The sequence below is a fragment of the Schistocerca nitens genome, chromosome 3, assembly GCF_023898315.1.
Source record: "Schistocerca nitens isolate TAMUIC-IGC-003100 chromosome 3, iqSchNite1.1, whole genome shotgun sequence".
NCBI lineage: Eukaryota > Metazoa > Arthropoda > Insecta > Orthoptera > Acrididae > Schistocerca > Schistocerca nitens.
The window spans coordinates 687,741,196-687,758,799 of NC_064616.1; positions in this window are offsets into that span (position 1 = coordinate 687,741,196).

The window sequence follows — 17,604 nt, forward strand, 5'->3', positions numbered from 1 at the left end:
TGAACACAGAGTTCACAAATCAATACTACAAGTTATTAATTAATTTTTATTAGGCCGCGTTCTTGTGTGTCTGTCTGTTTGTTACAAATTAAATTAACCTTTCTATGAGCTAGGGACCTGATATTCTTAACAATGCTTACAGCTTTGTGACAACGCAATATTATCTCCCTTTCTGGTCGATCTGTTGAGTTCTTTGGTAGGCGGAGGTATGTGCGTGATAACAGTTGGTAACAACTCACATCTAGACTGCCCTGCACAACTGGGATGTTGTGCATATTGTATTGGAATGTGATTCTGGGAGTATATGTGCAGATGGACTGACCAGAGAGGGGAAGAGAAGGAAACGGATGATGAGAGAGGGGATGGATGAGGTGGATAGAAATAGTGGGAGGAGGTGGAGGAGATGGACAGAGAGAGAGAGACAGAGAGGAGAGAGGGGGAGGAGGAAGTTGGTAGAGAGAGCAGTAGGAGAAGATGGACAGAAAGAGAGGGAGGAGGAGATGTGTACCATACATTTGACATTTACTTACAATGGCGAAGCTGCAGATATAAAGCTAGCTTAGAAATTAAAATCTTATAAAAATTAAAATAAAAAGTCATTCTCCCTGTGAAATTTAACTGTTTAAGTTCTTATAATCTCATCAAAACTTTTGAAATCCATTTAGAAACGTCAAACCAACAAGACTAAGAAGCAGAAAATAATTACTTAAACGAATATCAATTTTTAATATAACACGTTTTTAAATTGGACTAAAAATTATAAAATGATTTCTCTTAGCCCATACAAATTCCTAACCTCACACAGATAATCCTGTGAAATACTTGTAAGATATAGAACGAAAACGTGGGGAGCATGCAGTTGATAATGAACTGTTCGTGCATCAGCTTTGCACTACATGTACCCCACGTTTTCTATTTGAAACCTTAGAAACAGTTTCGTAGCTATTAAAAATTTACAAACACGAGTTAACCGGGCTGTCTGAATAGGTTTGGGGATTTGCAATCGTATTGGAGAATTATTTTACACCTTGTAGTCGAATTTAAAAGGTGTTGTATTAATTTTTTTAAAACAATTACTTTGCAGTTGAAATCAGCCATTGAGTGTTGGTGATTGGAACATCTGGCTAAGTGCTCAGGATTCGTACTACCATTGTGCAGTAATGAACACTTAAGTCTGGTTGTAGGAGTTCAAGTAACGTCTTCTGCTGAATCAGTTTAAAAATTTAGGGAATATGTGCATCCAGTTCACCGCTAATGCAGCACATGCGCCTCCAACGGTGATACTCAGGTAAATGTCCTCACATCCAACCTGCAGATACGTGAGCGACCCTTTCTTTCCTGCAGTCACATATTCAAGGGACGGATATAGTGTTCATGAGGCCAAATAACATTTTGTGGAAAGAGTTTATATTTTTACATACAGAAATTTCAAAATTTTACGGTATATTCCTAATTTTTACTTTTTGGACCGTCTGACTACAACTGAATGAAACACAATTTTCGTGCCATACGCGTTTCACCTTTATTATCTGCAAGTCATCTTCATTGGCCTGGAATATGTACATATTTTTACTATTTAGTTTTCATTTTTGGCAATGTACGTATAGGTTATAAACAGTTCTGGTGGTTGGTTTTTGTTATTATGTAGTAATATTTTGAGCTGTACTTACATGTTTCGTGGACGATTTACTTCATATTACGCTTCTGTTCCATTTTTGGTGCGGTTCCCCTTCTTATAAATGCAACTTGCGGTTTTTTTCCCACATTTCACAGCGCTAGGAACTGAGCACTTGTTTTGATGCAATATTTTGGTTTGTGTTGCCGACTGTCGAATGTTATTGCCAAAGATCGAATGTTATTGGCAACTTTCGAGTGTATCTGTGATCTGTATTTGGTGTATGCATTTTCTTTGGCGCCCGTGTGTGTGTGTGTGTGTGTGTGTGTGTGTGTGTGTGTGTGTGTGTGTGTTTGTGATTGTGTCCAGAAGGCGAAAAGGGGGAGATACGGTTTTTTTTCCTGCCTGTGTGAGAGGGACGATTTTTATCTATTCATTTCTTTTATTAAGTGTAGTAGGGAGCCTGTACTGATGTGTGTTTGTTTATTTATCACATGTGTTTTCAGCGATGGATTTCTGAATGTGGAAGTTTTCTTGCATTTGTATAAGATATTAGTCATGGTTGCTTATTCTCATTATTTCCATTTCTTGTTCTATGTTTGTAGGATGGTGGTTATGGTGTTTCAAATGTTCTGCAAATTTGGAATGGTTTGTTTCGTACTTCCAACACCTGATATGTTCTTTGTATCGCGTTTTAAAATTCCTGCATGTCATGCCTATGTATACTGCATCACAACTTCAACATTCAAGTTTATATATTCCTGATCGCTGTAATTTTACCTGTTAGTAGCTGATTGGCTTAGGTGTGATTGGAGGGTTTGCTCAGTCTTATATGCTATTTGGAAGCCCTATCTCTTTAGGATATTCGAAACTCTGTGTGTTAATTTATGTGTGTAAGTCACAGTGTACCATATGGTTCTTTTCTGTGTGGTGTTGTCATTGTGTGTGTTTGTTGAGTGTGTTTGTTGGTTTGCAGCTTGTGAGTTCTCTTGTGTTCTGGACGTGTTGTGTTTGTTTTTTATTTGTGTTTTTATTTTTTGATTGAGCCTGTGTACTCCATGTGTGTCATACCCATTGTTCCTAGCTATTTGCATGACTCTACTCATTTCTTTTTCATAGGTTCTCTTGCTGAGCGGGATTCTGTTTTTTAACATCAGTCAACACAACTTGTTGTAAGATATACATTATCGTTTTTTAGAGTGCCATAGGGAACCAGTTGTACTGGTGCTGTGTATCCAGTGACACCACATGCCGCCAAGCCAGGTTCTGGGCCCATATGACGCTGATGAATACATTCTGGTAAAGTTCGTTCTCCTTGAAGCCTCCACCCGAGCAGTGATAATGAATTCAGATTATATTATCTTACAACAAAAATATTTGTCTTACATCATAACTTCTTAGCCTTTGATGTCCGGAAACATTTAGTTACAATCATTTTATCTTTAAACTCTACCATTGGTCCATATTTGCATAAAAACGACAATATGGCACTGTTGGTCAATTTGACTCAAAAAACCTTTTTATTTATTTATTCCCTAAATTAGTGTATATCGCCATAATCAGTGGGTTCTTTGATTCTAAAACATGCAAAAAAAGAAAAATTAACATACCTACAAACATTGTAGATCATTATTACATGTGTACCCTTTGGTTCCAAATATTGTGTTCTGTGAACAGTCTAAAAATGCCTTATTTGGCAGTATGTGGCAGTATGGTTTTTAATTTCTTGCCGCTGTTTCCGTCATATTTTCTGTGCCTTTTGTTGCCGTTTCTTTGGCATACAGCATGTGGGTGTACTGTGTTGATATTACTATGTAGCTCCTCTACTCTACTTGTTGTTTCATCTATGAGACAGATTATATCATCAACATATCGGTAGCAGTACATTATTTAGTGCCCTTCTTGTTTTACAGTGTTTTTGAGTATTGTGTTGTCTATACGATCCAAGAATAAAAAAAATTGTTCAAATGGCTCTGAGCACTATGGGACTTAACATCTTAGGTCATCAGTCCCCTAGAACTTAGAACTACTTAAACCTAACTAACCTAAAGACATCACACACATCCATGCCCGAGGGAGGGTTCGAACCTGCAACCGTAGCAGTCCCGCGGTTCCGGACTGCAGCGCCTAGAACCGCACGACCACCGCGGCCGGCGATCCAAGAATATATTGGCTAAAGTTCCACAGATGGGGAACCCGATGGGTAGCCCCACTTGTTGCAAATAAAAGTAATTGTTGACAGTGAAGTAACTTTTATTTGCAACGAGAGGACCTAGTCACTGGGTCCCCCATCAGTGCTACTTTAGCCAACATTTTATTGGATCAGATAGAGAGCACATTATTCAACAACATTTTAAAACAAGAAGGTTACAAAATAATGTACTGCTACCGGTATGCGCATGGCATAATCTGTCTCATATATGAAACACAAAGCACGGTAGACGAGCTACACAGTAACATCAACACAACACACCCACAAACCCACTTTATATTCGAAACCGAAGAAAAAGAAAAAAAAAAAGAAAATAAATTTATTGGATCTTACAGTTACAGTTACAAGTAACACCCAATCATTATAAATTTTACGTGTACAGAAAATCCACATACACACGTACTGTAATCCATAGCTCATCCAGCCACCCTAAACCTCAGAAATATGCCAGTTTCACACACAAGCTCCTCAGGATAAACAGAACACCTCATAAGCCAGTAAACTGCACACAGCAATTAAATGTGGCTCTGAGCACTATGGGACTTAACATCTATGGTCATCAGTCCCCTAGAACTTAGAACTACTTAAACCTAACAAACCTAAGGACATCACACAACACCCAGTCATCACGAGGCAGAGAAAATCCCTGACCCCGCCGGGAATCGAACCCGGGCGCGGGACGCGAGAACGCTACCGCACGACCACGAGCTGCGGACCAGTTAAATATAATCAGACATATTGCTGTTGAAAATGATTACAGAACAGACGCCACAGACAAGCTCAACAACAACGTAAAAGTGAAAGATAATAATAGTGCCACCCACTCAAGAGCACAACCAAAGGTTCTGAAAACACCGAGGCAGAACACGCACACAAAATAGCAGACCGCACCACACCATGAATCAGAAACGGATGGTACACACTAACATACAGTAATAAAATAGCACATAGAATTGGGTACATATTGAAAAAGCAAGGGATCCCAGCAACATTCGGTACAAAGAACACAGTTCAACAAAGGCTAAGATCAGACAAAACAACCTCAGACAAATTCACCTGTTCTAGAACACAACAACTCAAATGTAACGCCTGTCAGGCCCAGTACATAAGGCAAACAAGCGGAAACTTCCGAACAGGGTACACAGAGAACATGAGAGCTCTGAAAGGTGACAGCAACACTTTCCACTTTTCCAGGACGGTAGTAAATAAAAGCCACAACCAGGAACGGAAGTCGTCAGAACACCCGCTACAATTTTCGTAACCTTCTCAGATTATGCGACACATTCACGTGACACGCGCGAACAGCGATATGGTACAATGTTTCGGATTACGAACAAAGTGCAAAAGTTATGTTTTTTGTATATTTAAAAGCAGTTTCAAGCCGCCCAACAAATCTGAGTACATGAGAAACTACGTAACAACCTAGCACACAACACAACCGTATCTGTAACACTATTTCAATCCTAGTAGTATAACGCTGACGTACCTAAGTTCACTTTTCATATTTGTTTGCTAACAGCCACTCACACATTTGCAGATGACATGCTGTATGTCGTAGAAACACAGAAAATATGCTGGAAACAGCAGCAAGAAACGTCAAAACCATGCTGTGACCTAGAGTAAATAAGGCGTTCAGAAACTGTTCACAGAACAAAATGTTTGGAACCAAACAGTACCCAAATGATGTTTTATAATGTTTGTAAATATGCTTTTCTGAATGTTTTAGAATTAAAGACTTCGATGATCATGGCGATATTGCCGCTGAAACTAGTTTGGGAAGTAAAGAAATAAAAAACAAAAGTGTTTTGCATCAAATCGGACCCACAATCCCAAATTGTTGGTCAACATTTAGTTATTTTATCAGGGACATAGGAAGTCTAAGCCCTTAACTAAATAATCTGTCTTAGAACAGTACAATGTTGATACAGGTTCGGCACGATGTTTGCACACCGTATCTGCTAAGCGTGCCGTAAGCCGGTGGCGCCAGTAAGAAAATAAACACCTCGTTGGCACTACGGCTGTCCGGCGTGATCCGCGACATGTATTGATAAACCCAACTGGGGGCTGGCTTCCACACTGATTTATTGGCTCCTCATTATTCGCTGACGGTCTTGAAAGTGGGAATGAGAATGCGTAGAAGTATTGGTGACTCAGCGGAGTGCGTCCACATTTAAATTACTGATACATCGCCAGTGCGGGTGTGATTTTCACGACGAGTGCAACGACTTCGGTGGTAGCTGGAGGTACCTGGCCGTCAGTCGTAATGGGTTTGATGATAGTATCGCTCCCCACGCAGGTTGTGAGGGAATAAGTATATATTGTCTCCAAAATCATACAACAAAATAAAATTAATCATTGTGTCTAGAGATATCACAGGGTGAGGCAAAGTGGTCTCATTGTTTACAGTTCCGTGTGTGGATCATTCAGCAGGTGAACTCTTCACTTTGAATGAACGTCTTCTCATTTTAGTTCCAAACAGTCTGCCAAGGGAATATTGTTCAGGAGGACACTTGAAGTGAGGAAGACATTTTGAGCATGCTCTCCTCATTCTTCGAAGTATGCCTAGGGTAAACTGAAGGTACAGTGTTCTTTGTTGCAGTGCTAGTTAGTCTGCATAGAAATTACACACGCACACAAACTGATTTCGGATGTGCCTTAGAGAATGCGAGAGGTAAATGACTCTTACTGTTTTGCGTTACATCAGATAATTTACTGAGCCAAGTTTCTGGAGAATATATTACATTCTGGTGAGGATTAAGATGTGAGAGCGTTTTTACTTTAAGAAAATAACAACTTACGCTCAAGATGCAGAAGCGTCAAGTGCAACATTCACGCACGTCGTGCGAGAACTGGCATTCAGGAGTATCAGCAATCAAAATCAGTACGCAACGTCTATAAAGCCAAATGAACAATTATATGCAGTGGACACAATATTAAACGTAAAAACGTACCATTCATTAATTTCGAATGAGCTGCGCGTAACTACAAAAAGAAATGGAATTACATGATGAACAGAAGGTCGAATTGCATTCGAGCAAAACCTGGTTGACTGACTGTGTATTTTTAAGGGATAATCAATAGAAATCGTATAACCAAATAAAATTAATCATTGTCACTGGAGATTTCACGGCGTGAGGCAATGTTGTCTCATTGTTTAGAATTTCGTTTGAATATCATTCAGCAGGTCAGCACTTGGTTTTGAATGACCGTCTTTTAATTTTAGTCACCAACAGTGCGGGAAGGAAATATTTTTCAGGAGGACACTTGAAGTGACGTAATAAAGCTTTATCTTCAGAAGTGCTCATCGTTTCACACTTGCGAAATCAAAATCTGCTCCTGGTAACATGCCATACCGTGTTGTTCCGCATTCTGCACTGTACCATACTTGGATCCTCCTTGCGTATCTCCCGCAATGTGGTCGAGATACTGCTGCCGAAGCCTTCAATACGATTGGGAGCGGTCCTCCTGAAGTTATCGAATGTACCTTAAGGTTCCTCTGACGAAACAGTACAATTTCCATCTGGTCCCAACGCCTCTCAGTCTGGTTCATCTCAGCAGGTGTCGCATGTAATTCCATTCAGTTGATACTTGCCCATGGCGGAAGGTATTCAGGGAGTGGACACGACATGGTTCAGCGTTTTCGTTTTGAAAGACGAGTCCATCACAGAAATGTTGCCTATAGGGCTGACCAGTATCTGGAAGGCTTTTATTCCGTCAATTTACAAGCGTTACCTTTCCCAAGACGGCGACATACAGACCTATGATATGGCGATACATATAATATTGGCTCAAAACTCAAAACGTGATTGACCCACTTCCCTGTATGGGACCGCACACATGGAAAAGCAGTTGTCATTGATACAGGCTTCGTTTCACGTTTTCCCTTGGCCACATTTCGAACTTGTCACAGTGCTAGAGGCTTGCATTGTTGTTCGTAATGGAACCCTAGTATCCAAATTTATAATGTTTACCCAGCTGCTTACCGTGTGGTCAACAGAGATCTCCCAGTTTGCCGGTCGAAGTGGCCGTGCGGTTAAAGGCGCTGCAGTCTGGAACCGCAAGACCGCTACGGTCGCAGGTTCGAATCCTGCCTCGGGCATGGATGTTTGTGATGTCCTTAGGTTAGTTAGGTTTAACTCGTTCTAAGTTCTAGGGGACTAATAACCTCAGCAGTTGAGTCCCATAGTGCTCAGAGCCATTTGAACCATTTTGAAGATCTCCCAGTTTCCTTCTAGAAGGCAGCGCGCAGTACCGTTGCATCCACCACTATTAATTCCAGTATCTCATCTTTTGCCCATTGGTATTATTTTCGGAGTATTTTCAGTCCCAGAACTTTTTCTATTGCATTTACTACTCATAATTTATGGACATTACACTGATTTTCCCTAACAGTAATTCCCAGAAGTGCCATTATTTGTTATGTGACAAGTTCTTGGAAGGCAGTCTGATATCTCATTGCCTTCAGATTGTCTGATTTCCAACGTATCACATTCCTTTTCATTAATTTCGCAAATTTCAACTGACAGATTATTAGTACTATGTTATAGTCACTGTCATTCTCAGCACCTGAACAATTCTTGCAGTCTATAATTTGATCCTGAATTTTGTTTCAGCAAAATATAGTAAGTCTGATGTTTTCTTCTATCTACTTGTTCTTATATGTAGATCATTCTCAAGGGCTCTCGAAGATAGTGTTTGCAGCGGTTGACTTTTGCCTGGAATAAATTTCTTCGTTCTTCCCTCTAATTTCGCTTCCAATGGCGAAACATTTTGTTTGTTTTCTGCTCCCTGTGTTCAGCGACGACTGCATTCGAGCTTTACAATACGATTTGACATTGATAAATATTCAGGGTGGTCAGAAATAGTCTGGAAAGCTTGTAAGGGTGTTGCATAGTAGTTTGTTCTGAGAAATAATTGTTAAGAGAAAAATTGATACGTTGCGCCGTTTCCGAGTTAATAAGCATTGAAATTAACCAATCAGACCGTTCCGAGGGAAAGTTCAAGCGGCCCCTCAGAGACGGTGTCTCGAAACGTGTTCTTCATTTGATTTTCTGAAATCGAATAAGAGAACGATACAATGAGACATGCGACGGTAGTAAGGATCGAATTCTAGCCAAGGGCAGAGCAGTTTGTGCGCTATCATCCACCTTATGAGAACGACTGACACCAATTGTATCTGGTTGGTCGCTTGAATTTACGCGCGCAACAGCCTGAATGGCAAATTTTGGTGTAAAATAACTCGGAAACGGTGCAGCACAGCCTACACTACAATCCGTTTGACTTGTTATCTAAAGTAGGACAAGAGCCTCAACCAGTTTTTGAGATTAATAGGGTGCAACAGACTCGCAGGAACGACTTTAAGGCTAGTTCAGAAGAAAAGTTACGTTGGAAAAAAATACCTGGCTTGCTACTATGGAACCACAGGAAAATCTCTGTGTAGGATACAAGGTCAGAAGCATCTTAAAACCTAGCACCAAGCTTAGCCAGGTGACCAAGAACATACGGGCCTTGTGGAGAGATTTTGATGGTGACAATAAGATACACATAGTAGGAGGAACAGGAAACAGATCGGCTACCAACATAGAATATACGAGGGCCACTCGGAAAGTGAGGTCTCATTGGTCACGAAATGGACACCACAGTGAAAATCTAAAATGTTTTATTTGTAGCAACTAGCTACATCTTCCAGCTACTTCTGGATATAGTCACCGCTTCGACTTAGACCTCTGTTGCAGCGTTGTACCAACTTTCAGCACCTTCGTGCTTGCCGCCAATTCTCTACACTGGTCTGCAGCTTCTAGGCCAAAATGTTTTTTTCATAGCCAGTGCTTCATGTGAGCAGAGATGAAACTAAGGGGAGCCAGTTACCGATTGTATCGTGGGTGATCAAACACTTCCCATCGAAAACACTGCAAGAACATCTTCACTGTCCCTACGGAGGGCTTCCGAGAATTGTCTTGAAGAAAGAAACGCAAAACACTTGTGTTACGTGGGCTGCATGGCATCAGGCAATATCTCTCATCAGGCCCCCACGCTTGGCGGGAGACACTACTTTCTAGGCATCTTTACGTGCTAATTCTGTGCTCAGAATTAAAAAGAGTGATGCGGTGCATTCGATGGGCATACTGGGGACATTGTCCAAAGCTTCATCGAACTTTCACCATGGTTTCCATTTCCACCCGATCGGACCTTATCATCGAATAGCCCTTATAGTATTGAAGGTGACCTAGAGAAAATAGGAGCAGCTACAGCACACACTCGAGTGCGATTTGTCTAGTTTTTGCAGCGACACGACCAGCCCTGGGTTAAAATATCTGTTAGCCATGTGAACAAAGAGCTGAGCGAGTTATTTTTGACTGAAACAAAGTATGATATCTGTGCTGTCTCCATTGCTGCGATTGGGAGATAGGGATACACTGATCGTGGCCTACACCTGACTATAAGAGGGAGGGAAAGGTTAGCTGAGCAACTTGCAGCAAGTGTAAGAGAGGCCACAAGCACACAAGACGAAATCCCTGTGATTTTTGGAATCAAAAGGGGCACATTGTTTATGTTAGAGTCAGGATACAGACAGGGAGTATTTAAAGAAATTAGAGCAGTAAAATAATATGTGCGATAGTTTCCAGAAGAATAAAATTAATTTCTTTCATCACAACGTTAGAGGGTTGGAAAACAAGATACCTGGGCTTATTTTATGGCTAGAAGATGCGGAAAATTATGAAATAATAGATGTTCTATGTCTCTGTAAATACCACGTAATCACAGGGATGGAGAAGTTAAATATGAGGGGTTAAAGACTAGCAAAATTTTCGAGTAGGGTTAACATTGAAAAAGGAGGAGTTGGAACTTATGTAAAAGGCCAAATATATCGAAACAAAGAGCTTCCATGTTGATCAGAACCAAGAAGCATGTGCTTGTGAGTTGGTACTGCAGAATAATTCTCTGATAATTGTAACAGTCCACAGATCCCCTATGGGATACTTTCAGATATTTATGAGAAATTTGGATGCATTATTGAGCTACCTGTCAGAAATGAAGAAACAGTTAGTAGTCTTGGAGATTTCAGTATAAATTTCTTAAAAGAAGAATGAACTGAAATTGTTATTTGGGCGTTTCAATCTAATTTCAGTAGTCAGTTTTCAACTTGTGTGCCGCAAAATAGTAGGACACTGACGAATAACATTCTTGTAGATAGTGCTCAGGCTGAAACCATTAACGAGTAACCACTTGTGAATGGAGCTCCTCAGCATGATTCATAGTTACTGAAAATGAACAGTATGGCACCTTACGACCGTGAGGCAGGTTGATACAAAGCAGTGAGGCTTATTAATGAGAACAGGATACATTGTATTTTAGAGTAAGCTAAAAGGAGCTGTGAGAGTTGAGGTATATGAAGAAAGACATGCTAATATCAACTACATTATTTCACAGTGAATTTGTGTCAATATTTGAAAATTGCTTTCCTAAAATGTTATACAGAAGATCCATTAACAAAACAAGTAGGCTGTGGATAACTAAAGGAATTAAAATTTCATGCATGAGAAAGAGGGAAATTTATGTAAAGGCCTGAGTAAGTCAAGATCCGACATTACTTGCCTGCTACAAAAAATATTGTAATATTTTAGTGACTTTCGTTAAAGTATGCATGTGCTGACAGTAATAAATAGTGCAAATGACAACGTTAAAACTATATGCGACTTTGTCAAAAAGAAGACAGGACTGCCCATTAATGTGCAAGAGTCCATAATAACTAAACGAAATGAGAATGTTGTGACTGATAATTCACAATTTTCAAGTACTTTTAGCAAGCACTTTCTAAATGCAGCAGCAAATATACGATTAAACGGTTCAGTTTAAACGTCTAGCTCCTCCAAGAGATACTTACATGATGTCTGTGGGTGAACACAAAATGTTTTGCTTATTACCATAGAAAGAAAATGTATGAAAAATGTTGTTCCACGCAACTTTAAGCAACTAGAAGTAGCACCATCCTTCACTGAAATTCACACAATTATAAAAATTCTAAAACACAAAAGCTCATATCACATTGATGGAATTTCGGACAGAATACTGAAAAATTGTTCCAACTTAATAAGTAATGTACTTAGTAATTTATACAATGCACAGGGAAGTTTTGCAGACAGGTTAAAATATGCAGTTGTTAAATATATTACTTAGAAAGGTGACAAGACAGACATAAACAATTATCTAATTTCCTTGCTGATATCTTTTTCCAAAATATTCGATAAAGTAATGTACTCGAGATTATTTGCATGCTTAAGTGGAAATAATTTACTTTGCTTATCACAGTTTGGATTTAAGAAGTGTTGCTCTACTGAGAATGCTATTTATACATTCAATCATCAAACAGCAAGTAATAATATATCGCCAGTCGGTATTCTTTGTGATCATTCCTATGTATTTGATTGTTAGATCACTTTAATCTCTTGAAATAACTCAAGTTTTATGTAATTGATGACTTTATGTACAACTGGCGTAATTAATACAAACAAAATTCAAACCGTTGTGCTGAATAATTTAGACAATGTCGGAAAAATAGAAAATTCATAGAGGGAGTCCCACAACGTTCAATTTTGGGTCCATTCCTATTCCTTTTATATGTGAATGATCTTCCACTTAACATTCATCAAGCAAAATTGATGGTTTTAGCAGATAATACTAGTGTTATAGTAAATCACATTAGACAGAAAGCAACAGAAGAGTTGGTAAGTGATATTTTCCAACAAATTATTAGGTAGTTCTCTGAAAATTGGATCTCCCTAAATTTTAAAGAAACACACTACATTCAGTTCTGTATAGGAAATAGTCATAGCAACAGTTAATGTAGCACATGATCAGGAATCAGTAAATAGGGTAGAATGTTCCAAATTTGTGGGTGTATATGTTGATGAAAACTTGAAGTGGAAGAAACTGAACTTCTCAAATAATTGATCTCAGCTACTTTTGCTCTTAATATAATTGCTAATCTTGGATACAAATGTATCAGCCTCCTGACATATTTTGCATATTTCCATTGCATAATATCTTACAGAATAATTTTCTGGGGTAGTTCATCACTTAGATAGGAAGTATTGATTGCACACAAATGAACAGTAAGAATAATATGTGCTGTTCATTGACAGACGTCCTGTAGTTATCCCTTCAAGGGGCTAGGCATTTAAACTGCACCGTCATGATACATTTATTTGCAAACGAAATACGTCATAAATAATCCATCACAATTTAAGAAGAACAGTGTTGTCTACAAGACTAGAGAGATAAATGATCTTCATTGCCAATTTTAACACAGACGGTGACTCATAAAGGAGTTCAATGTGCATAACAAAATTTTTTGTTACTTAGTCCAATAACCTAAAATACCTGACAGGCAACGAAGCAAGTTTTAAATCCAATTTAAGCCATTCCTCTTGGAAAACTTCTATTCCACTGACGAATTTCTACTTCAAAACTGGTAGCCAGTAAGAAAGAAATTGTGTGTAGTTGTATGATGAATGAGTAAGACAAAAAAAAACTAATGTGTTCATTAATGATAACACTAATCATATGTGCGTATTCTACATAATGATTCGTTCCAGACCATTTTGATGATGGTGTCGTTAAAAGATCTATGTAACGTGTAACTAACTAACTAAATAACGAGTAACACCCTTACAGGCTTTTCAGACTGTCTCTTACCACTCAGTATACGCGGCTATAATTACCATGGATCTACCATGCATAGTTGTTTTCCTCCTGATTCATTGTTAGGAATATTTACCACTCTATATCTCATGGTCGTCTTAGAAATAAATATTAAATTGAGCAGCTTTATTCATTAATATTCCCAAAGAGAACATGATCTAATGCTGAAATTTGTTTCATTGTGTACTGGAAAAAATATTTTTCACTTAATGACTTAAGTTATCTTAACATTTGACATATTTTACGATTAGCACACTTCTTCACTTTGCCATCCACATCTGCGATTAACATGTGCACTTAAACGATTACAAAGTTTGGTGGGGCATAAATTCAGTTTCACTATATTTGGTTTGTCTGTTACCTGGAGACAACAGTCTGCTTGATTGATAATTTCACTGTTCATTATTATTCCTACTCATGCTTTCCCATTGTCTCCCGAGCGAAATCGTGCAATGGAAGTCACTGGAATCGCATTTGGAAGAATGGAGGATTGAGGTAGAAATCCCCGTCTGACCAGTCATATTCTGGTAACCTAGTCGACGACGGCATGTTAAATCTTAACCTTCTTATTTCTCTTCATTCTGTCTTTACCTAACCTAGTGTGATTAATCCTATAATCCCCATTTAACAACACCCTTCTGTTTTGGCCATCCCATTCCACTGATTCCTTAAATTTCAGTCTGCACCCTTTCGATTAATACCTCTAGATTCGTTAGTTTCCTGTACTACCTAGGCGTTCTAGCTTACCACGTGTCCGTTCTAATCAGCAGTATTTCTTGTCTGACGACTCCTCCCGAATAGACCCCACTCGGAGACTCGAATGGGAGAACTATTTTACCTCCAGAGGAGAGAAAGAAGCTATTGAATTTTGACATAGAACTGCATTTAGTAACCAGAGAAATTGTATTGGTTTGTCAAGTTCCATATCTCTGTACTGTAGTCACTAAAATCGTCCCAGTCATGCCTGAAGGTAGCATCAAAGTTGCCATAACATTTATCCATCGCCTGCGACAGCTTCAAAATTTTCTGTCTTACTGCAATTTGAAGCAAGTTTCACTGTTTACCAACCATAACTCACAGAGGAGCTCTCCGAGCTTTATTGGCGGTCGCCTGATTTCATTCGCCTCACAGATAATTGCAGTCTTCACTTTAGCTTTGAAAAAGGCCCCTTATGTGGTACTCTCCCGGTCTGTTGGAAAAAGGCTTTTAAGATGACGTTAATCTTCCATCGGTCTTCCTTTATCTATGCTTATTTCAGGCACAATTTTGCCTCCCAAGGAAGAGAGAGAGGGAGAGAGAGGTCAGGATGGCGAGATTTATTGATATGTTACCACTCGATATTATGATATTACTAGATATTTAGATTATTACAGCCATTCAATTGTCGAGCTTATTCACACAGTTCCAGAAATAAACAACCTTGCTGGCGATCTGAACTCACGTAATTGACTGGTTATTGAATGGGTAAATGATTTTAACGGAATCAATCGGTCTTTCAAATCTAGTTTTGCTAAACACATAACAGACAAGTACGAGTACACTACGCAACACAGTTAGAGGTTTATCTTTTTGAAACCCCGTCATTTCCTCCCATTGGGACTCACAAGGGAACCTCCCCATCGCACCCCCTCAGGTTTAGTTTTAAGTTGGCACAGTGGATAGGCCTTGAAAAGCTGAACACAGATCACTCGAGAAAACAGGAAGAAGTTGTGTGGAACTATGAAAAAAATAAGCAAAATATACAAACTAAGTAGTCCACTCGTAACATATGCGATATCAAGGAGAGCACTAGCACAGGAGCGCCGTGGTACCGTGGTTAGCGTGAGCAGCTGCGCTGCGAGAGGTCCGTGGTTCAAGTCTTCCCTCGACTTATAAGTTTACTTTCTTTATTTTCGTAAAGTTATGATCTGTCCGTTCGTTCATTGACGTCTCTGTTCACTGTAATAAGTTTAATGCCTGTGTTTTGCAACCGCACCGCAAAACTGTGCGATTAGTAGACGAAAGGACGTGCCTCTCCAATGGGAACCGAAAACATTTGTCGCAAGGTCATAGGTCAACCGATTCCTCCACAGGAAAACACGTCTGATATATTATATACGACACTGGTGACGGCATGTGCGTCACATGACAGGAATATGTTGTCGATCCACCTAACTTGTACACTTGGTGAATGGGTAAAAAGATTCTTCTACCTTGCCCGATTTAGGTTTTCTTGTGGATGTGATAATCACTTCCAAAAAAGTGATGAAAACATAAGAGTTTGTCACATAAACTGCAACAAATGAATGCAACAGTTTCACAGTCGCGCAGTTTTCCCTGTGCTCTATCAAAACATATATTTTTAACGTTTGTTTAGGTGTATCGGACGGACGGACAGACAGATAATAATTGTCTGAAAATAAAAAAAATTAACTTTTCACTCGAGGGAAGACTTGAACCAAAGACCTCTCATTACACAGCTGCTCACCCTAACCACGGGACCACGGCGCTCCTAAGCTCACACTATCCTTGATGTTGCCTATCTTGCGCATGGACTACTCAGTTTGTATATTTTGCTTATTTTTTTCATAGTTCCACACAATTTCTTCCTGTTTTCTCGATTGATCTGTGTTCAGTTTTTCAAGGCCTATCCACTGTGCCAACGTATATCTAAATCTGAGGGGGGTGCGATGGGGAGGTTCCCTTGTCAGAAGTTTGGAAATTGGCTCGAAAGTGCCTACAGCTGATTTATGTAAAGGTGAAAAAATCGTGGCGGCCAGCGACGTCACCCTCGGACTCATCAATAATTCGAACAGCAAGGGGTTGACACATGTGGAAAAAAGGCTAGTGTTCAGAATATCATGTGAAGTGTGAGATGGGTTAATGACGTCGCATTGGCACCAACTTTCACCATAATTCCTTCTATCACAGTGGGCGTCTCACACGATGTGACGGTCAACCCCCTCTCCCTTGCACGCATCTCACTCCGTCTCTTGACACATCTGCTATGGAGATCAGAAACAAGACGCCCAGCGTTGAATTCGCGGGGTTTTCTTATGAGTGACCTAGGAAAACATTTCAGACACATCATCGTTCATAATCGACACAAAAAATCCTCGGGAATAAACCGTTCCTTGTTCTGGAATGTTCATTTACACACATTTAGTGATAGAAATGCGATGTGCAGCGAAAGGACGTTATTGATGACCTTTTTCACTGCTGACACCCTCCGGACGATTCAACCCCTCTCTAATGATATCGTGGGGCTGCAGCCCCAGTAAACATGTTATGAACCCTTTGGAGAAGTTTGCGACTCCAGATTTGTTTTGGTATAAAGGGGCTCAAAACCATTTGACGAAATTTAAATGTGATCCGAGGCATCAAAGTGTGTTTACACTTTTTCAGCACTCCCGTTTTGCGAGTTCTTGTGGCATGATCACGGGAGACAGCGATATTGACAAGTATATGAGCAAAATAGCAAAGGGTCCCTCTAAGACCTCCCAATCTGGCGACACCTTGAGTGCCACCCATGCATCTTTGATGGTCATTTTACAAATTTCTCTGTACAGAGACATGCATTTATCGATGACTGTGTGACTGCAGGGTTGATAACCAGTCGACACAACCCCAACGGATTGTCGCTTTATTGCTGCCATGGAGCCTGCTCGCTGCTTTCAAAACGTGAGGAATATCGTAGTTGTTGCCTACCACACCGTCAACAGTGAGTGCCTGTGTCCTGTGTCTCTGTACAGGAACATTTTTACAGTGCTCAGCAAAGGGAAGTGGGCGTCATCGACGTGTCTCTGAACCGATGGGTCTCGGAGGGACTCTTTGTCGTTTAATTCACGCTCGTATCAATGTTTCAACACCCCCCCCCCCCACTCCCACCATGATCATCCCACAGAAGGGCGCGAAACATGAGGGGCGATAAAGGCTCCTTCCTGCTTCAAATCACATACACATTTCGTTGAAAGGATTTAATGGTTTTGAATGGACCTTAACGGTTCCACTCTTTACCCAGGAAAAAAAAAATGTCGCGCTATGCTCCAAAGAGATCACATCTCGTTCAGTCCTGTTGCAGCCCCAAGATGGCCTT